The sequence below is a fragment of the Ranitomeya variabilis genome, chromosome 5, assembly GCF_051348905.1.
Source record: "Ranitomeya variabilis isolate aRanVar5 chromosome 5, aRanVar5.hap1, whole genome shotgun sequence".
In the NCBI taxonomy this organism is placed as follows: domain Eukaryota; kingdom Metazoa; phylum Chordata; class Amphibia; order Anura; family Dendrobatidae; genus Ranitomeya; species Ranitomeya variabilis.
In genome coordinates, this window is record NC_135236.1 from 448,982,005 (window position 1) to 449,004,306 (window position 22,302).

Genomic DNA, 22,302 nt, shown 5'->3' on the forward strand with positions numbered 1-22,302 from the left:
GCCCATCAGAGCCAGCATTCTCTGCCCATCAGAGCCAGCATTCCCTGCCATTTGAGGCCAGCATTCTCTGCCCATCAGAGCCAGCATTACCTGCCATTTGAGGCAAGTATTCTCTGCCCATCAGAGCCAGCATTCTCTGCCCATCAGAGCCAGCATTCTTTGCCCATCAGAGCCAGCATTCCCTGCCATTTGAGGCAAGTATTCTCTGCCCATCAGAGCCAGCATTCCCTGCCATTTGAGGCAAGTATTCTCTGCCCATCAGAGCCAGCATTCCCTGCCATTTGAGGCAAGTATTCTCTGCCCATCAGAGCCAGCATTCTCTGCCCATCAGAGCCAGCATTCCCTGCCATTTGAGGCCAGCATTCTCTGCCCATCAGAGCCAGCATTCCCTGCCATTTGAGGCAAGTATTCTCTGCCCATCAGAGCCAGCATTCCCTGCCATTTGAGGCCAGCATTCTCTGCCCATCAGAGCCAGCATTCTCTGCCCATCAGAGCCAGCATTCTCTGCCCATCAGAGCCAGCATTCCCTGCCATTTGAGGCAAGTATTCTCTGCCCATCAGAGCCAGCATTCCCTGCCATTTGAGGCCAGCATTCTCTGCCCATCAGAGCCAGCATTCTCTGCCCATCAGAGCCAGCATTCTCTGCCCATCAGAGCCAGCATTCCCTGCCATTTGAGGCAAGTATTCTCTGCCCATCAGAGCCAGCATTCTCTGCCCATCAGAGCCAGCATTCCCTGCCATTTGAGGCAAGTATTCTCTGCCCATCAGAGCCAGCATTCCCTGCCCATCAGAGCCAGCATTCTCTGCCCATCAGAGCCAGCATTCCCTGCCATTTGAGGCAAGTATTCTCTGCCCATCAGAGCCAGCATTCCCTGCCCATCAGAGCCAGCATTCTCTGCCCATCAGAGCCAGCATTCTCTGCCCATCAGAGCCAGCATTCCCTGCCATTTGAGGCAAGTATTCTCTGCCCATCAGAGCCAGCATTCTCTGCCCATCAGAGCCAGCATTCCCTGCCATTTGAGGCCAGCATTCTCTGCCCATCAGAGCCAGCATTCTCTGCCCATCAGAGCCAGCATTCTCTGCCATTTTAGGCCAACATTCTCTGCCCATCAGAGCCAGCATTCCCTGCCATTTGAGGCAAGTATTCTCTGCCCATCAGAGCCAGCATTCTCTGCCCATCAGAGCCAGCATTCCCTGCCATTTGAGGCCAGCATTCTCTGCCCATCAGAGCCAGCATTCCCTGCCATTTGAGGCAAGTATTCTCTGCCCATCAGAGCCAGCATTCTCTGCCCATCAGAGCCAGCATTCTCTGCCATTTGAGGCCAGCATTCTCTGCCCATCAGAGCCAGCATTCTCTGCCCATCAGAGCCAGCATTCTCTGCCATTTGAGGCCAGCATTCTCTGCCCATCAGAGCCAGCATTCTCTGCCCATCAGAGCCAGCATTCCCTGCCATTTGAGGCAAGTATTCTCTGTCCATCAGAGCCAGCATTCTCTGCCCATCAGAGCCAGCATTCCCTGCCATTTGAGGCCAGCATTCTCTGCCCATCAGAGCCAGCATTCCCTGCCATTTGAGGCCAGCATTCTCTGCCCATCAGAGCCAGCATTCCCTGCCATTTGAGGCAAGTATTCTCTGCCCATCAGAGCCAGCATTCCCTGCCATTTGAGGCAAGTATTCTCTGCCCATCAGAGCCAGCATTCTCTGCCCATCAGAGCCAGCATTCTCTGCCCATCAGAGCCAGCATTCCCTGCCATTTGAGGCAAGTATTCTCTGCCCATCAGAGCCAGCATTCTCTGCCCATCACAGCCAGCATTCCCTGCCATTTGAGGCAAGTATTCTCTGCCCATCAGAGCCAGCATTCTCTGCCCATCAGAGCCAGCATTCCCTGCCATTTGAGGCAAGTATTCTCTGCCCATCAGAGCCAGCATTCTCTGCCCATCAGAGCCAGCATTCTCTGCCCATCAGAGCCAGCATTCTCTGCCATTTGAGGCAAGTATTCTCTGCCCATCAGAGCCAGCATTCTCTGCCCATCAGAGCCAGCATTCTCTGCCCATCAGAGCCAGCATTCCCTGCCCATCAGAGCCAGCATTCCCTGCCATTTGAGGCAAGTATTCTCTGCCCATCAGAGCCAGCATTCTCTGACCATCAGAGCCAGCATTCTCTGCCCATCAGAGCCAGCATTCCCTGCCATTTGAGGCAAGTATTCTCTGCCCATCAGAGCCAGCATTCCCTGCCATTTGAGGCAAGTATTCTCTGCCCATCAGAGCCAGCATTCCCTGCCATTTGAGGCAAGTATTCTCTGCCCATCAGAGCCAGCATTCTCTGCCCATCAGAGCCAGCATTCTCTGCCCATCAGAGCCAGCATTCTCTGCCCATCAGAGCCAGCATTCTCTGCCCATCAGAGCCAGCATTCCCTGCCATTTGAGGCCAGCATTCTCTGCCCATCAGAGCCAGCATTCCCTGCCATTTGAGGCAAGTATTCTCTGCCCATCAGAGCCAGCATTCTCTGCCCATCAGAGCCAGCATTCCCTGCCATTTGAGGCAAGTATTCTCTGCCCATCAGAGCCAGCATTCCCTGCCATTTGAGGCCAGCATTTTCTGCCCATCAGCGCCAGCATTCTCTGCCCATCAGAGCCAGCATTCTCTGCCCATCAGAGCCAGCATTCCCTGCCATTTGAGGCCAGCATTCTCTGCCCATCAGAGCCAGCATTCCCTGCCATTTGAGGCAAGTATTCTCTGCCCATCAGAGCCAGCATTCTCTGCCCATCAGAGCCAGCATTCCCTGCCCATCAGAGCCAGCATTCCCTGCCATTTGAGGCAAGTATTCTCTGCCCATCAGAGCCAGCATTCTCTGCCCATCAGAGCCAGCATTCTCTGCCCATCAGAGCCAGCATTCCCTGCCATTTGAGGCAAGTATTCTCTGCCCATCAGAGCCAGCATTCCCTGCCATTTGAGGCAAGTATTCTCTGCCCATCAGAGCCAGCATTCCCTGCCATTTGAGGCAAGTATTCTCTGCCCATCAGAGCCAGCATTCTCTGCCCATCAGAGCCAGCATTCTCTGCCCATCAGAGCCAGCATTCTCTGCCCATCAGAGCCAGCATTCCCTGCCCATCAGAGCCAGCATTCCCTGCCATTTGAGGCAAGTATTCTCTGCCCATCAGAGCCAGCATTCTCTGCCCATCAGAGCCAGCATTCCCTGCCATTTGAGGCAAGTATTCTCTGCCCATCAGAGCCAGCATTCCCTGCCATTTGAGGCAAGTATTCTCTGCCCATCAGAGCCAGCATTCCCTGCCATTTGAGGCAAGTATTCTCTGCCCATCAGAGCCAGCATTCTCTGCCCATCAGAGCCAGCATTCTCTGCCCATCAGAGCCAGCATTCTCTGCCCATCAGAGCCAGCATTCTCTGCCCATCAGAGCCAGCATTCCCTGCCATTTGAGGCCAGCATTCTCTGCCCATCAGAGCCAGCATTCCCTGCCATTTGAGGCAAGTATTCTCTGCCCATCAGAGCCAGCATTCTCTGCCCATCAGAGCCAGCATTCCCTGCCATTTGAGGCAAGTATTCTCTGCCCATCAGAGCCAGCATTCCCTGCCATTTGAGGCCAGCATTTTCTGCCCATCAGCGCCAGCATTCTCTGCCCATCAGAGCCAGCATTCTCTGCCCATCAGAGCCAGCATTCCCTGCCATTTGAGGCCAGCATTCTCTGCCCATCAGAGCCAGCATTCCCTGCCATTTGAGGCAAGTATTCTCTGCCCATCAGAGCCAGCATTCTCTGCCCATCAGAGCCAGCATTCCCTGCCCATCAGAGCCAGCATTCCCTGCCATTTGAGGCAAGTATTCTCTGCCCATCAGAGCCAGCATTCTCTGCCCATCAGAGCCAGCATTCTCTGCCCATCAGAGCCAGCATTCCCTGCCATTTGAGGCAAGTATTCTCTGCCCATCAGAGCCAGCATTCCCTGCCATTTGAGGCAAGTATTCTCTGCCCATCAGAGCCAGCATTCCCTGCCATTTGAGGCAAGTATTCTCTGCCCATCAGAGCCAGCATTCTCTGCCCATCAGAGCCAGCATTCTCTGCCCATCAGAGCCAGCATTCTCTGCCCATCAGAGCCAGCATTCTCTGCCCATCAGAGCCAGCATTCCCTGCCATTTGAGGCCAGCATTCTCTGCCCATCAGAGCCAGCATTCCCTGCCATTTGAGGCAAGTATTCTCTGCCCATCAGAGCCAGCATTCTCTGCCCATCAGAGCCAGCATTCCCTGCCATTTGAGGCAAGTATTCTCTGCCCATCAGAGCCAGCATTCCCTGCCATTTGAGGCCAGCATTTTCTGCCCATCAGCGCCAGCATTCTCTGCCCATCAGAGCCAGCATTCTCTGCCCATCAGAGCCAGCATTCCCTGCCATTTGAGGCCAGCATTCTCTGCCCATCAGAGCCAGCATTCCCTGCCATTTGAGGCAAGTATTCTCTGCCCATCAGAGCCAGCATTCTCTGCCCATCAGAGCCAGCATTCCCTGCCATTTGAGGCAAGTATTCTCTGCCCATCAGAGCCAGCATTCTCTGCCCATCAGAGGCAGCATTCCCTGCCATTTGAGGCAAGTATTCTCTGCCCATCAGAGCCAGCATTCCCTGCCCATCAGAGCCAGCATTCTCTGCCCATCAGAGCCAGCATTCCCTGCCATTTGAGGCAAGTATTCTCTGCCCATCAGAGCCAGCATTCTCTGCCCATCAGAGGCAGCATTCCCTGCCATTTGAGGCAAGTATTCTCTGCCCATCAGAGCCAGCATTCCCTGCCCATCAGAGCCAGCATTCTCTGCCCATCAGAGGCAGCATTCCCTGCCATTTGAGGCAAGTATTCTCTGCCCATCAGAGCCAGCATTCCCTGCCCATCAGAGCCAGCATTCTCTGCCCATCAGAGCCAGCATTCTCTGCCCATGAGAGCCAGCATTCCCTGCCATTTGAGGCAAGTATTCTCTGCCCATCAGAGCCAGCATTCTCTGCCCATCAGAGCCAGCATTCCCTGCCATTTGAGGCCAGCATTCTCTGCTCATCAGAGCCAGCATTCCCTGCCATTTGAGGCAAGTATTCTCTGCCCATCAGAGCCAGCATTCTCTGCCCATCAGAGCCAGCATTCCCTGCCATTTGAGGCCAGCATTCTCTGCCCATCAGAGCCAGCATTCCCTGCCATTTGAGGCAAGTATTCTCTGCCCATCAGAGCCAGCATTCTCTGCCCATCAGAGCCAGCATTCCCTGCCATTTGAGGCAAGTATTCTCTGCCCATCAGAGCCAGCATTCTCTGCCCATCAGAGCCAGCATTCCCTGCCATTTGAGGCAAGTATTCTCTGCCCATCAGAGCCAGCATTCCCTGCCCATCAGAGCCAGCATTCTCTGCCCATCAGAGCCAGCATTCCCTGCCATTTGAGGCAAGTATTCTCTGCCCATCAGAGCCAGCATTCCCTGCCCATCAGAGCCAGCATTCTCTGCCCATCAGAGCCAGCATTCTCTGCCCATGAGAGCCAGCATTCCCTGCCATTTGAGGCAAGTATTCTCTGCCCATCAGAGCCAGCATTCTCTGCCCATCAGAGCCAGCATTCCCTGCCATTTGAGGCCAGCATTCTCTGCCCATCAGAGCCAGCATTCTCTGCCCATCAGAGCCAGCATTCCCTGCCATTTGAGGCCAGCATTCTCTGCCCATCAGAGCCAGCATTCCCTGCCATTTGAGGCAAGTATTCTCTGCCCATCAGAGCCAGCATTTTCTGCCCATCAGAGCCAGCATTCTCTGCCCATCAGAGCCAGCATTCCCTGCCATTTGAGGCAAGTATTCTCTGCCCATCAGAGCCAGCATTCTCTGCCCATCAGAGCCAGCATTCCCTGCCATTTGAGGCCAGCATTCTCTGCCCATCAGAGCCAGCATTCCCTGCCATTTGAGGCAAGTATTCTCTGCCCATCAGAGCCAGCATTCTCTGCCCATCAGAGCCAGCATTCTCTGCCCATCAGAGCCAGCATTCCCTGCCATTTGAGGCAAGTATTCTCTGCCCATCAGAGCCAGCATTCCCTGCCATTTGAGGCCAGCATTCTCTGCCCATCAGAGCCAGCATTCCCTGCCATTTGAGGCAAGTATTCTCTGCCCATCAGAGCCAGCATTCTCTGCCCATCAGAGCCAGCATTCCCTGCCATTTGAGGCCAGCATTCTCTGCCCATCAGAGCCAGCATTCCCTGCCATTTGAGGCAAGTATTCTCTGCCCATCAGAGCCAGCATTCTCTGCCCATCAGAGCCAGCATTCCCTGCCATTTGAGGCCAGCATTCTCTGCCCATCAGAGCCAGCATTCCCTGCCATTTGAGGCAAGTATTCTCTGCCCATCAGAGCCAGCATTCTCTGCCCATCAGAGCCAGCATTCCCTGCCATTTGAGGCAAGTATTCTCTGCCCATCAGAGCCAGCATTCTCTGCCCATCAGAGCCAGCATTCCCTGCCATTTGAGGCCAGCATTCTCTGCTCATCAGAGCCAGCATTCCCTGCCATTTGAGGCAAGTATTCTCTGCCCATCAGAGCCAGCATTCTCTGCCCATCAGAGCCAGCATTCCCTGCCATTTGAGGCCAGCATTCTCTGCCCATCAGAGCCAGCATTCCCTGCCATTTGAGGCAAGTATTCTCTGCCCATCAGAGCCAGCATTCTCTGCCCATCAGAGCCAGCATTCCCTGCCATTTGAGGCAAGTATTCTCTGCCCATCAGAGCCAGCATTCTCTGCCCATCAGAGCCAGCATTCCCTGCCATTTGAGGCAAGTATTCTCTGCCCATCAGAGCCAGCATTCCCTGCCCATCAGAGCCAGCATTCTCTGCCCATCAGAGCCAGCATTCCCTGCCATTTGAGGCAAGTATTCTCTGCCCATCAGAGCCAGCATTCCCTGCCCATCAGAGCCAGCATTCTCTGCCCATCAGAGCCAGCATTCTCTGCCCATGAGAGCCAGCATTCCCTGCCATTTGAGGCAAGTATTCTCTGCCCATCAGAGCCAGCATTCTCTGCCCATCAGAGCCAGCATTCCCTGCCATTTGAGGCAAGTATTCTCTGCCCATCAGAGCCAGCATTCTCTGCCATTTGAGGCCAGCATTCTCTGCCCATCAGAGCCAGCATTCTCTGCCCATCAGAGCCAGCATTCTCTGCCATTTTAGGCCAACATTCTCTGCCCATCAGAGCCAGCATTCCCTGCCATTTGAGGCAAGTATTCTCTGCCCATCAGAGCCCGCATTCTCTGCCCATCAGAGCCAGCATTCCCTGCCATTTGAGGCCAGCATTCTCTGCCCATCAGAGCCAGCATTCCCTGCCATTTGAGGCAAGTATTCTCTGCCCATCAGAGCCAGCATTCTCTGCCCATCAGAGCCAGCATTCTCTGCCATTTGAGGCCAGCATTCTCTGCCCATCAGAGCCAGCATTCTCTGCCCATCAGAGCCAACATTCTCTGCCATTTGAGGCCAGCATTCTCTGCCCATCAGAGCCAGCATTCTCTGCCCATCAGAGCCAGCATTCCCTGCCATTTGAGGCAAGTATTCTCTGCCCATCAGAGCCAGCATTCTCTGCCCATCAGAGCCAGCATTCCCTGCCATTTGAGGCCAGCATTCTCTGCCCATCAGAGCCAGCATTCCCTGCCATTTGAGGCCAGCATTCTCTGCCCATCAGAGCCAGCATTCCCTGCCATTTGAGGCAAGTATTCTCTGCCCATCAGAGCCAGCATTCTCTGCCCATCAGAGCCAGCATTCCCTGCCATTTGAGGCAAGTATTCTCTGCCCATCAGAGCCAGCATTCTCTGCCCATCAGAGCCAGCATTCTCTGCCCATCAGAGCCAGCATTCCCTGCCATTTGAGGCAAGTATTCTCTGCCCATCAGAGCCAGCATTCCCTGCCATTTGAGGCAAGTATTCTCTGCCCATCAGAGCCAGCATTCTCTGCCATTTGAGGCAAGTATTCTCTGCCCATCAGAGCCAGCATTCCCTGCCATTTGAGGCCAGCATTCTCTGCCCATCAGAGCCAGCATTCCCTGCCATTTGAGGCAAGTATTCTCTGCCCATCAGAGCCAGCATTCTCTGCCCATCAGAGCCAGCATTCTCTGCCCATCAGAGCCAGCATTCTCTGCCATTTGAGGCAAGTATTCTCTGCCCATCAGAGCCAGCATTCTCTGCCCATCAGAGCCAGCATTCTCTGCCCATCAGAGCCAGCATTCCCTGCCCATCAGAGCCAGCATTCCCTGCCATTTGAGGCAAGTATTCTCTGCCCATCAGAGCCAGCATTCTCTGCCCATCAGAGCCAGCATTCTCTGCCCATCAGAGCCAGCATTCCCTGCCATTTGAGGCAAGTATTCTCTGCCCATCAGAGCCAGCATTCCCTGCCATTTGAGGCAAGTATTCTCTGCCCATCAGAGCCAGCATTCCCTGCCATTTGAGGCAAGTATTCTCTGCCCATCAGAGCCAGCATTCTCTGCCCATCAGAGCCAGCATTCTCTGCCCATCAGAGCCAGCATTCCCTGCCCATCAGAGCCAGCATTCCCTGCCATTTGAGGCAAGTATTCTCTGCCCATCAGAGCCAGCATTCTCTGCCCATCAGAGCCAGCATTCTCTGCCCATCAGAGCCAGCATTCCCTGCCATTTGAGGCAAGTATTCTCTGCCCATCAGAGCCAGCATTCCCTGCCATTTGAGGCAAGTATTCTCTGCCCATCAGAGCCAGCATTCCCTGCCATTTGAGGCAAGTATTCTCTGCCCATCAGAGCCAGCATTCTCTGCCCATCAGAGCCAGCATTCTCTGCCCATCAGAGCCAGCATTCTCTGCCCATCAGAGCCAGCATTCTCTGCCCATCAGAGCCAGCATTCCCTGCCATTTGAGGCCAGCATTCTCTGCCCATCAGAGCCAGCATTCCCTGCCATTTGAGGCAAGTATTCTCTGCCCATCAGAGCCAGCATTCTCTGCCCATCAGAGCCAGCATGCCCTGCCATTTGAGGCCAGCATTCTCTGCCCATCAGAGCCAGCATTCCGTGCCATTTGAGGCAAGTATTCTCTGCCCATCAGAGCCAGCATTCCCTGCCATTTGAGGCAAGTATTCTCTGCCCATCAGAGCCAGCATTCTCTGCCCATCAGAGGCAGCATTCCCTGCCATTTGAGGCAAGTATTCTCTGCCCATCAGAGCCAGCATTCCCTGCCCATCAGAGCCAGCATTCTCTGCCCATCAGAGCCAGCATTGCCTGCCATTTGAGGCAAGTATTCTCTGCCCATCAGAGCCAGCATTCTCTGCCCATCAGAGCCAGCATTCCCTGCCATTTGAGGCAAGTATTCTCTGCCCATCAGAGCCAGCATTCTCTGCGCATCAGAGCCAGCATTCCCTGCCATTTGAGGCCAGCATTCTCTGCCCATCAGAGCCAGCATTCCCTGCCATTTGAGGCAAGTATTCTCTGCCCATCAGAGCCAGCATTCCCTGCCATTTGAGGCAAGTATTCTCTGCCCATCAGAGCCAGCATTCCCTGCCATTTGAGGCCAGCATTTTCTGCCCATCAGAGCCAGCATTCTCTGCCCATCAGAGCCAGCATTCTCTGCCCATCAGAGCCAGCATTCCCTGCCATTTGAGGCCAGCATTCTCTGCCCATCAGAGCCAGCATTCCCTGCCATTTGAGGAAAGTATTCTCTGCCCATCAGAGCCAGCATTCTCTGCCCATCAGAGCCAGCATTCTCTGCCCATCAGAGCCAGCATTCCCTGCCATTTGAGGCAAGTATTCTCTGCCCATCAGAGCCAGCATTCTCTGCCCATCAGAGCCAGCATTCCCTGCCATTTGAGGCCAGCATTCTCTGCCCATCAGAGCCAGCATTCCCTGCCATTTGAGGCAAGTATTCTCTGCCCATCAGAGCCAGCATTCTCTGCCCATCAGAGCCAGCATTCTCTGCCCATCAGAGCCAGCATTCCCTGCCATTTGAGGCAAGTATTCTCTGCCCATCAGAGCCAGCATTCCCTGCCATTTGAGGCCAGCATTCTCTGCCCATCAGAGCCAGCATTCCCTGCCATTTGAGGCAAGTATTCTCTGCCCATCAGAGCCAGCATTCTCTGCCCATCAGAGCCAGCATTCCCTGCCATTTGAGGCCAGCATTCTCTGCCCATCAGAGCCAGCATTCCCTGCCATTTGAGGCAAGTATTCTCTGCCCATCAGAGCCAGCATTCCCTGCCATTTGAGGCAAGTATTCTCTGCCCATCAGAGCCAGCATTCTCTGCCCATCAGAGCCAGCATTCCCTGCCATTTGAGGCAAGTATTCTCTGCCCATCAGAGGCAGCATTCCCTGCCATTTGAGGCCAGCATTCTCTGCCCATCAGAGGCAGCATTCCCTGCCATTTGAGGCAAGTATTCTCTGCCCATCAGAGCCAGCATTCCCTGCCCATCAGAGCCAGCATTCTCTGCCCATCAGAGCCAGCATTCCCTGCCATTTGAGGCCAGCATTCTCTGCCCATCAGAGCCAGCATTCCCTGCCATTTGAGGCAAGTATTCTCTGCCCATCAGAGCCAGCATTCCCTGCCATTTGAGGCCAGCATTCTCTGCCCATCAGAGCCAGCATTCCCTGCCATTTGAGGCAAGTATTCTCTGCCCATCAGAGCCAGCATTCTCTGCCCATCAGAGCCAGCATTCTCTGCCCATCAGAGCCAGCATTCCCTGCCATTTGAGGCCAGCATTCTCTGCCCATCAGAGCCAGCATTCCCTGCCATTTGAGGCAAGTATTCTCTGCCCATCGGAGCCAGCATTCTCTGCCCATCAGAGCCAGCATTCTCTGCCCATCAGAGCCAGCATTCCCTGCCATTTGAGGCCAGCATTCTCTGCCCATCAGAGCCAGCATTCCCTGCCATTTGAGGCAAGTATTCTCTGCCCATCAGAGCCAGCATTCTCTGCCCATCAGAGCCAGCATTCCCTGCCATTTGAGGCAAGTATTCTCTGCCCATCAGAGCCAGCATTCCCTGCCATTTGAGGCAAGTATTCTCTGCCCATCAGAGCCAGCATTCCCTGCCATTTGAGGCAAGTATTCTCTGCCCATCAGAGCCAGCATTCTCTGCCCATCAGAGCCAGCATTCCCTGCCATTTGAGGCAAGTATTCTCTGCCCATCAGAGCCAGCATTCTCTGCCCATCAGAGCCAGCATTCCCTGCCATTTGAGGCAAGTATTCTCTGCCCATCAGAGCCAGCATTCTCTGCCATTTGAGGCCAGCATTCTCTGCCCATCAGAGCCAGCATTCTCTGCCCATCAGAGCCAGCATTCTCTGCCATTTTAGGCCAACATTCTCTGCCCATCAGAGCCAGCATTCCCTGCCATTTGAGGCAAGTATTCTCTGCCCATCAGAGCCCGCATTCTCTGCCCATCAGAGCCAGCATTCCCTGCCATTTGAGGCCAGCATTCTCTGCCCATCAGAGCCAGCATTCCCTGCCATTTGAGGCAAGTATTCTCTGCCCATCAGAGCCAGCATTCTCTGCCCATCAGAGCCAGCATTCTCTGCCATTTGAGGCCAGCATTCTCTGCCCATCAGAGCCAGCATTCTCTGCCCATCAGAGCCAGCATTCTCTGCCATTTGAGGCCAGCATTCTCTGCCCATCAGAGCCAGCATTCTCTGCCCATCAGAGCCAGCATTCCCTGCCATTTGAGGCAAGTATTCTCTGCCCATCAGAGCCAGCATTCTCTGCCCATCAGAGCCAGCATTCTCTGCCCATCAGAGCCAGCATTCTCTGCCCATCAGAGCCAGCATTCCCTGCCATTTGAGGCAAGTATTCTCTGCCCATCAGAGCCAGCATTCCCTGCCATTTGAGGCAAGTATTCTCTGCCCATCAGAGCCAGCATTCTCTGCCCATCAGAGCCAGCATTCCCTGCCATTTGAGGCAAGTATTCTCTGCCCATCAGAGCCAGCATTCCCTGCCATTTGAGGCCAGCATTCTTTGCCCATCAGAGCCAGCATTCCCTGCCATTTGAGGCAAGTATTCTCTGCCCATCAGAGCCAGCATTCTCTGCCCATCAGAGCCAGCATTCTCTGCCCATCAGAGCCAGCATTCTCTGCCATTTGAGGCAAGTATTCTCTGCCCATCAGAGCCAGCATTCTCTGCCCATCAGAGCCAGCATTCTCTGCCCATCAGAGCCTGCATTCCCTGCCCATCAGAGCCAGCATTCCCTGCCATTTGAGGCAAGTATTCTCTGCCCATCAGAGCCAGCATTCTCTGCCCATCAGAGCCAGCATTCTCTGCCCATCAGAGCCAGCATTCCCTGCCATTTGAGGCAAGTATTCTCTGCCCATCAGAGCCAGCATTCCCTGCCATTTGAGGCAAGTATTCTCTGCCCATCAGAGCCAGCATTCCCTGCCATTTGAGGCAAGTATTCTCTGCCCATCAGAGCCAGCATTCTCTGCCCATCAGAGCCAGCATTCTCTGCCCATCAGAGCCAGCATTCCCTGCCCATCAGAGCCAGCATTCCCTGCCATTTGAGGCAAGTATTCTCTGCCCATCAGAGCCAGCATTCTCTGCCCATCAGAGCCAGCATTCCCTGCCATTTGAGGCAAGTATTCTCTGCCCATCAGAGCCAGCATTCCCTGCCATTTGAGGCAAGTATTCTCTGCCCATCAGAGCCTGCATTCCCTGCCATTTGAGGCAAGTATTCTCTGCCCATCAGAGCCAGCATTCTCTGCCCATCAGAGCCAGCATTCTCTGCCCATCAGAGCCAGCATTCTCTGCCCATCAGAGCCAGCATTCTCTGCCCATCAGAGCCAGCATTCCCTGCCATTTGAGGCCAGCATTCTCTGCCCATCAGAGCCAGCATTCCCTGCCATTTGAGGCAAGTATTCTCTGCCCATCAGAGCCAGCATTCTCTGCCCATCAGAGCCAGCATTCCCTGCCATTTGAGGCCAGCATTCTCTGCCCATCAGAGCCAGCATTCCCTGCCATTTGAGGCAAGTATTCTCTGCCCATCAGAGCCAGCATTCCCTGCCATTTGAGGCAAGTATTCTCTGCCCATCAGAGCCAGCATTCTCTGCCCATCAGAGCCAGCATTCCCTGCCATTTGAGGCAAGTATTCTCTGCCCATCAGAGCCAGCATTCTCTGCCCATCAGAGGCAGCATTCCCTGCCATTTGAGGCAAGTATTCTCTGCCCATCAGAGCCAGCATTCCCTGCCCATCAGAGCCAGCATTCTCTGCCCATCAGAGCCAGCATTCCCTGCCATTTGAGGCAAGTATTCTCTGCCCATCAGAGCCAGCATTCTCTGCCCATCAGAGCCAGCATTCCCTGCCATTTGAGGCAAGTATTCTCTGCCCATCAGAGCCAGCATTCTCTGCGCATCAGAGCCAGCATTCCCTGCCATTTGAGGCCAGCATTCTCTGCCCATCAGAGCCAGCATTCCCTGCCACTTGAGGCAAGTATTCTCTGCCCATCAGAGCCAGCATTCTCTGCCCATCAGAGCCAGCATTCTCTGCCCATCAGAGCCAGCATTCCCTGCCATTTGAGGCAAGTATTCTCTGCCCATCAGAGCCAGCATTCTCTGCCCATCAGAGCCAGCATTCCCTGCCATTTGAGGCCAGCATTCTCTGCCCATCAGAGCCAGCATTCCCTGCCATTTGAGGCAAGTATTCTCTGCCCATCAGAGCCAGCATTCCCTGCCCATCAGAGCCAGCATTCTCTGCCCATCAGAGCCAGCATTCCCTGCCATTTGAGGCCAGCATTCTCTGCCCATCAGAGCCAGCATTCCCTGCCATTTGAGGCAAGTATTCTCTGCCCATCAGAGCCAGCATTCCCTGCCATTTGAGGCCAGCATTCTCTGCCCATCAGAGCCAGCATTCCCTGCCATTTGAGGCAAGTATTCTCTGCCCATCAGAGCCAGCATTCTCTGCCCATCAGAGCCAGCATTCCCTGCCATTTGAGGCCAGCATTCTCTGCCCATCAGAGCCAGCATTCCCTGCCATGTGAGGCAAGTATTCTCTGCCCATCAGAGCCAGCATTCTCTGCCCATCAGAGCCAGCATTCTCTGCCCATCAGAGCCAGCATTCCCTGCCATTTGAGGCAAGTATTCTCTGCCCATCAGAGCCAGCATTCCCTGCCATTTGAGGCCAGCATTCTCTGCCCATCAGAGCCAGCATTCCCTGCCATTTGAGGCAAGTATTCTCTGCCCATCAGAGCCAGCATTCTCTGCCCATCAGAGCCAGCATTCCCTGCCATTTGAGGCCAGCATTCTCTGCCCATCAGAGCCAGCATTCCCTGCCATTTGAGGCAAGTATTCTCTGCCCATCAGAGCCAGCATTCTCTGCCCATCAGAGCCAGCATTCCCTGCCATTTGAGGCAAGTATTCTCTGCCCATCAGAGCCAGCATTCTCTGCCCATCAGAGCCAGCATTCCCTGCCATTTGAGGCAAGTATTCTCTGCCCATCAGAGGCAGCATTCCCTGCCATTTGAGGCCAGCATTCCCTGCCCATCAGAGCCAGCATTCCCTGCCCATCAGAGCCAGCATTCTCTGCCCATCAGAGCCAGCATTCCCTGCCATTTGAGGCCAGCATTCTCTGCCCATCAGAGCCAGCATTCCCTGCCATTTGAGGCAAGTATTCTCTGCCCATCAGAGCCAGCATTCCCTGCCATTTGAGGCCAGCATTCTCTGCCCGTCAGAGCCAGCATTCCCTGCCATTTGAGGCAAGTATTCTCTGCCCATCAGAGCCAGCATTCTCTGCCCATCAGAGCCAGCATTCTCTGCCCATCAGAGCCAGCATTCCCTGCCATTTGAGGCCAGCATTCTCTGCCCATCAGAGCCAGCATTCCCTGCCATTTGAGGCAAGTATTCTCTGCCCATCAGAGCCAGCATTCTCTGCCCATCAGAGCCAGCATTCTCTGCCCATCAGAGCCAGCATTCCCTGCCATTTGAGGCCAGCATTCTCTGCCCATCAGAGCCAGCATTCCCTGCCATTTGAGGCAAGTATTCTCTGCCCATCAGAGCCAGCATTCCCTGCCATTTGAGGCAAGTATTCTCTGCCCATCAGAGCCAGCATTCCCTGCCATTTGAGGCAAGTATTCTCTGCCCATCAGAGCCAGCATTCTCTGCCCATCAGAGCCAGCATTCCCTGCCATTTGAGGCAAGTATTCTCTGCCCATCAGAGCCAGCATTCCCTGCCATTTGAGGCAAGTATTCTCTGCCCATCAGAGCCAGCATTCCCTGCCATTTGAGGCAAGTATTCTCTGCCCATCAGAGCCAGCATTCTCTGCCCATCAGAGCCAGCATTCCCTGCCATTTGAGGCCAGCATTCTCTGCCCATCAGAGCCAGCATTCTCTGCCCATCAGAGCCAGCATTCTCTGCCCATCAGAGCCAGCATTCCCTGCCATTTGAGGCCAGCATTCTCTGCCCATCAGAGCCAGAATTCCCTGCCATTTGAGGCAAGTATTCTCTGCCCATCAGAGCCAGCATTCTCTGCCCATCAGAGCCAGCATTTTTTCCGCCCATCAGAGCCGGCATTCCCTGCCATTTGAGGCCAGCATTCTCTGCCCATCAGAGCCAGCATTCCCTGCCATTTGAGGCAAGTATTCTCTGCCCATCAGAGCCAGCATTCTCTGCCCATCAGAGCCAGCATTCCCTGCTATTTGAGGCAAGTATTCTCTGCCCATCAGAGCCAGCATTCCCTGCCATTTGAGGCCAGCATTCTCTGCCCATCAGAGCCAGCATTCCCTGCCATTTGAGGCAAGTATTCTCTGCCCATCAGAGCCAGCATTCTCTGCCCATCAGAGCCAGCATTCCCTGCCATTTGAGGCCAGCATTCTCTGCTCATCAGAGCCAGCATTCCCTGCCATTTGAGGCAAGTATTCTCTGCCCATCAGAGCCAGCATTCTCTGCCCATCAGAGCCAGCATTCCCTGCCATTTGAGGCCAGCATTCTCTGCCCATCAGAGCCAGCATTCCCTGCCATTTGAGGCAAGTATTCTCTGCCCATCAGAGCCAGCATTCTCTGCCCATCAGAGCCAGCATTCCCTGCCATTTGAGGCAAGTATTCTCTGCCCATCAGAGCCAGCATTCTCTGCCCATCAGAGCCAGCATTCCCTGCCATTTGAGGCAAGTATTCTCTGCCCATCAGAGCCAGCATTCTCTGCCCATCAGAGGCAGCATTCCCTGCCATTTGAGGCAAGTATTCCCTGCCCATCAGAGCCAGCATTCCCTGCCCATCAGAGCCAGCATTCTCTGCCCATCAGAGCCAGCATTCCCTGCCATTTGAGGCCAGCATTCTCTGCCCATCAGAGCCAGCATTCCCTGCCATTTGAGGCAAGTATTCTCTGCCCATCAGAGCCAGCATTCCCTGCCATTTGAGGCCAGCATTCTCTGCCCATCAGAGCCAGCATTCCCTGCCATTTGAGGCAAGTATTCTCTGCCCATCAGAGCCAGCATTCTCTGCCCATCAGAGCCAGCATTCCCTGCCATTTGAGGCAAGTATTCTCTGCCCATCAGAGCCAGCATTCCCTGCCATTTGAGGCCAGCATTCTCTGCCCATCAGAGCCAGCATTCCCTGCCATTTGAGGCAAGTATTCTCTGCCCATCAGAGCCAGCATTCTCTGCCCATCAGAGCCAGCATTCTCTGCCCATCAGAGCCAGCATTCCCTGCCATTTGAGGCCAGCATTCTCTGCCCATCAGAGCCAGCATTCCCTGCCATTTAAGGCAAGTATTCTCTGCCCATCAGAGCCAGCATTCTCTGCCCATCAGAGCCAGCATTCCCTGCCATTTGAGGCAAGTATTCTCTGCCCATCAGAGCCAGCATTCCCTGCCATTTGAGGCAAGTATTCTCTGCCCATCAGAGCCAGCATTCTCTGCCCATCAGAGCCAGCATTCCCTGCCATTTGAGGCAAGTATTCTCTGCCCATCAGAGCCAGCATTCCCTGCCATTTGAGGCCAGCATTCTCTGCCCATCAGAGCCAGCATTCTCTGCCCATCAGAGCCAGCATTCCCTGCCATTTGAGGCAAGTATTCTCTGCCCATCAGAGCCAGCATTCCCTGCCATTTGAGGCAAGTATTCTCTGCCCATCAGAGCCAGCATTCTCTGCCCATCAGAGCCAGCATTCCCTGCCATTTGAGGCAAGTATTCTCTGCCCATCAGAGCCAGCATTCCCTGCCATTTGAGGCAAGTATTCTCTGCCCATCAGAGCCAGCATTCCCTGCCATTTGAGGCAAGTATTCTCTGCCCATCAGAGCCAGCATTCTCTGCCCATCAGAGCCAGCATTCCCTGCCATTTGAGGCAAGTATTCTCTGCCCATCAGAGCCAGCATTCTCTGCCCATCAGAGCCAGCATTCTCTGCCCATCAGAGCCAGCATTCCCTGCCATTTGAGGCCAGCATTCTCTGCCCATCAGAGCCAGCATTCCCTGCCATTTGAGGCAAGTATTCTCTGCCCATCAGAGCCAGCATTCTCTGCCCTTCAGAGCCAGCATTCCCTGCCATTTGAGGCCAGCATTCTCTGCCCATCAGAGCCAGCATTCCCTGCCATTTGAGGCAAGTATTCTCTGCCCATCAGAGCCAGCATTCCCTGCCATTTGAGGCCAGCATTCTCTGCCCATCAGAGCCAGCATTCCCTGCCATTTGAGGCAAGTATTCTCTGCCCATCAGAGCCAGCATTCTCTGCCCATCAGAGCCAGCATTCCCTGCCATTTGAGGCAAGTATTCTCTGCCCATCAGAGCCAGCATTCCCTGCCATTTGAGGCAAGTATTCTCTGCCCATCAGAGCCAGCATTCCCTGCCATTTGAGGCAAGTATTCTCTGCCCATCAGAGCCAGCATTCCCTGCCATTTGAGGCAAGTATTCTCTGCCCATCAGAGCCAGCATTCTCTGCCCATCAGAGCCAGCATTCCCTGCCATTTGAGGCCAGCATTCTCTGCCCATCAGAGCCAGCATTCCCTGCCATTTGAGGCAAGTATTCTCTGCCCATCAGAGCCAGCATTCTCTGCCCATCAGAGCCAGCATCCTATGCCCATCAGAGCCAGCATTCCCTGCCATTTGAGGCAAGTATTCTCTGCCCATCAGAGCCAGCATTCTCTGCCCATCAGAGCCAGCATTCCCTGCCATTTGAGGCAAGTATTCTCTGCCCATCAGAGCCAGCATTCTCTGCCCATCAGAGCCAGCATTCCCTGCCATTTGAGGCCAGCATTCTCTGCCCATCAGAGCCAGCATTCCCTGCCATTTGAGGCAAGTATTCTCTGCCCATCAGAGCCAGCATTCCCTGCCATTTGAGGCCAGCATTCTCTGCCCATCAGAGCCAGCATTCTCTGCCCATCAGAGCCAGCATTCCCTGCCATTTGAGGCCAGCATTCTCTGCCCATCAGAGCCAGCATTCCCTGCCATTTGAGGCCAGCATTCTCTGCCCATCAGAGCCAGCATTCTCTGCCCATCAGAGCCAGCATTCCCTGCCATTTGAGGCCAGCATTCTCTGCCCATCAGAGCCAGCATTCCCTGCCATTTGAGGCCAGCATTCTCTGCCCATCAGAGCCAGCATTCCCTGCCATTTGAGGCCAGCATTCTCTGCCCATCAGAGCCAGCATTCTCTGCCCATCAGAGCCAACATTCTCTGCCCATCAGAGCCAGCATTCCCTGCCCATCAGAGCCAGCATTCTCTGCCCATCAGAGCCAGCATTCCCTGCCATTTGAGGCCAGCATTCTCTGCCCATCAGAGCCAGCATTCTCTGCCCATCAGAGCCAGCATTCCCTGCCATTTGAGGCAAGTATTCTCTGCCCATCAGAGCCAGCATTCCCTGCCATTTGAGGCCAGCATTCTCTGCCCATCAGAGCCAGCATTCCCTGCTATTTGAGGCCAGCATTCTCTGCCCATCAGAGCCAGCATTCTCTGCCCATCAGAGCCAGCATTCTCTGCCCATCAGAGCCAGCATTCCCTGCCATTTGAGGCAAGTATTCTCTGCCCATCAGAGCCAGCATTCCCTGCCATTTGAGGCAAGTATTCTCTGCCCATCAGAGCCAGCATTCTCTGCCCATCAGAGCCAGCATTCTCTGCCCATCAGAGCCAGCATTCTCTGCCCATCAGAGCCAGCATTCCCTGCCATTTGAGGCAAGTATTCTCTGCCCATCAGAGCCAGCATTCTCTGCCCATCAGAGCCAGCATTCTCTGCCCATCAGAGCCAGCATTCCCTGCCATTTGAGGCAAGTATTCTCTGCCCATCAGAGCCAGCATTCTCTGCCCATCAGAGCCAGCATTCTCTGCCCATCAGAGCCAGCATTCCCTGCCATTTGAGGCCAGCATTCTCTGCCCATCAGAGCCAGCATTCCCTGCCATTTGAGGCAAGTATTCTCTGCCCATCAGAGCCAGCATTCTCTGCCCATCAGAGCCAGCATTCCCCGCCATTTGAGGCCAGCATTCTCTGCCCATCAGAGCCAGCATTCCCTGCCATTTGAGGCAAGTATTCTCTGCCCATCAGAGCCAGCATTCCCTGCCATTTGAGGCCAGCATTCTCTGCCCATCAGAGCCAGCATTCCCTGCCATTTGAGGCAAGTATTCTCTGCCCATCAGAGCCAGCATTCTCTGCCCATCAGAGCCAGCATTCCCTGCCATTTGAGGCAAGTATTCTCTGCCCATCAGAGCCAGCATTCCCTGCCATTTGAGGCAAGTATTCTCTGCCCATCAGAGCCAGCATTCCCTGCCATTTGAGGCAAGTATTCTCTGCCCATCAGAGCCAGCATTCTCTGCCCATCAGAGCCAGCATTCTCTGCCCATCAGAGCCAGCATTCCCTGCCATTTGAGGCAAGTATTCTCTGCCCATCATAGCCAGCATTCTCTGCCCATCAGAGCCAGCATTCCCTGCCATTTGAGGCAAGTATTCTCTGCCCATCAGAGCCAGCATTCTCTGCCCATCAGAGCCAGCATTCCCTGCCATTTGAGGCCAGCATTCTCTGCCCATCAGAGCCAGCATTCCCTGCCATTTGAGGCCAGCATTCTCTGCCCATCAGAGCCAGCATTCTCTGCCCATCAGAGCCAGCATTCCCTGCCATTTGAGGCCAGCATTCTCTGCCCATCAGAGCCAGCATTCCCTGCCATTTGAGGCCAGCATTCTCTGCCCATCAGAGCCAGCATTCTCTGCCCATCAGAGCCAGCATTCTCTGCCATTTGAGGCAAGTATTCTCTGCCCATCAGAGCCAGCATTCTCTGCCCATCAGAGCCAGCATTCCCTGCCATTTGAGGCCAGCATTCTCTGCCCATCAGAGCCAGCATTCCCTGCCATTTGAGGCAAGTATTCTCTGCCCATCAGAGCCAGCATTCCCTGCCATTTGAGGCCAGCATTCTCTGCCCATCAGAGCCAGCATTCCCTGCCATTTGAGGCAAGTATTCTCTGCCCATCAGAGCCAGCATTCTCTGCCCATCAGAGCCAGCATTCCCTGCCATTTGAGGCAAGTATTCTCTGCCCATCAGAGCCAGCATTCCCTGCCATTTGAGGCAAGTATTCTCTGCCCATCAGAGCCAGCATTCCCTGCCATTTGAGGCAAGTATTCTCTGCCCATCAGAGCCAGCATTCTCTGCCCATCAGAGCCAGCATTCTCTGCCCATCAGAGCCAGCATTCCCTGCCATTTGAGGCAAGTATTCTCTGCCCATCAGAGCCAGCATTCTCTGCCCATCAGAGCCAGCATTCCCTGCCATTTGAGGCAAGTATTCTCTGCCCATCAGAGCCAGCATTCTCTGCCCATCAGAGCCAGCATTCCCTGCCATTTGAGGCCAGCATTCTCTGCCCATCAGAGCCAGCATTCCCTGCCATTTGAGGCCAGCATTCTCTGCCCATCAGAGCCAGCATTCTCTGCCCATCAGAGCCAGCATTCCCTGCCATTTGAGGCCAGCATTCTCTGCCCATCAGAGCCAGCATTCCCTGCCATTTGAGGCCAGCATTCTCTGCCCATCAGAGCCAGCATTCTCTGCCCATCAGAGCCAGCATTCTCTGCCCATCAGAGCCAGCATTCTCTGCCCATCAGAGCCAGCATTCCCTGCCATTTGAGGCCAGCATTCTCTGCCCATCAGAGCCAGCATTCTCTGCCCATCAGAGCCAGCATTCCCTGCCATTTGAGGCAAGTATTCTCTGCCCATCAGAGCCAGCATTCCCTGCCATTTGAGGCCAGCATTCTCTGCCCATCAGAGCCAGCATTCCCTGCCATTTGAGGCCAGCATTCTCTGCCCATCAGAGCCAGCATTCTCTGCCCATCAGAGCCAGCATTCTCTGCCCATCAGAGCCAGCATTCCCTGCCATTTGAGGCAAGTATTCTCTGCCCATCAGAGCCAGCATTCCCTGCCATTTGAGGCCAGCATTCTCTGCCCATCAGAGCCAGCATTCCCTGCCATTTGAGGCCAGCATTCTCTGCCCATCAGAGCCAGCATTCTCTGCCCATCAGAGCCAGCATTCCCTGCCATTTGAGGCCAGCATTCTCTGCCCATCAGAGCCAGCATTCTCTGCCCATCAGAGCCAGCATTCTCTGCCCATCAGAGCCAGCATTCCCTGCCACTTTTGTCCAGCATTCCCTGCCACTCTGGGCCAGCATTCCCTGCCACTCTGGGCCAGCATTCCCTGCCCCTGACACCCTCTCACAGGGAGCCTTCACCTTTCTGTACTATAATACCAAGCTCACGTTATTTACTTTTATAGTATTCTGCATTGTGCATTATGTTTAATTTGATTTTTTCTCTTTCCACAGGTTGAAAGCAGAGATTGGAATTTGTTACATTTTAAAGCAGTTTTTTTTCTTATTTTGTTTTTGTGATAATGTATTTTGCCTCGGCCTCATCACTTTTTCCCACAAATAAAAAGTTTGACATGATTTTGTTTGCCTCTAGTATATTGGTGGGGGAAAGTGTTGATTGAATATATTCAGATGCCAAATATGGCCAAATAGATCTATTAGTACTGATAATAAATGCATTGTTAGGAAGATGCACTATCCTGAGCCCAGATGCTGCAATTTAGCATCCAGGGTAGTGCAGGGATATCTGGGAAAGACCCACACACCCTCAGCAGCGGCACTTGTCGGGCTGTCTCCACCCTGCTAACGGTAACTGAAAGTGTACGCGGGGGGATGCTAGGTGGCCGGCACCACAGAACCCAGCCACATTGTGTCGTCACCACCCTCCAGCTATGATGGCATTGGGCCCTCATCACTATGTGTTAATATATGTGCAGCACTATCGGATTATTGTGCTATAAGTGAAATAAAATGTGTTCACCATTAATTCCATAGCGCTGTACATATATCACCAACACTCAGGGCTCGCAATCTATGGTCTCTATCAGTAATGTTTCTATAGCATATAAACACATACTA

The 22,302-nt window shown here is 54.1% G+C and overlaps 1 long non-coding RNA gene across 2 annotated transcripts in view; it reads left to right on the plus strand.

Moving 5' to 3' along the window:
- The window catches only part of LOC143776232 (uncharacterized), an 83,402-nt gene extending 61,601 nt beyond the window's left edge, over positions 1 to 21,801 (plus strand). For both annotated transcript variants that reach the window (XR_013215792.1, XR_013215791.1), the window contains one exon: positions 21,679 to 21,801. This is a non-coding gene — a long non-coding RNA (uncharacterized LOC143776232). The remainder of the gene's footprint in view (positions 1 to 21,678) is intronic.
- The last annotated feature ends 501 nt before the right edge of the window (positions 21,802 to 22,302 follow it).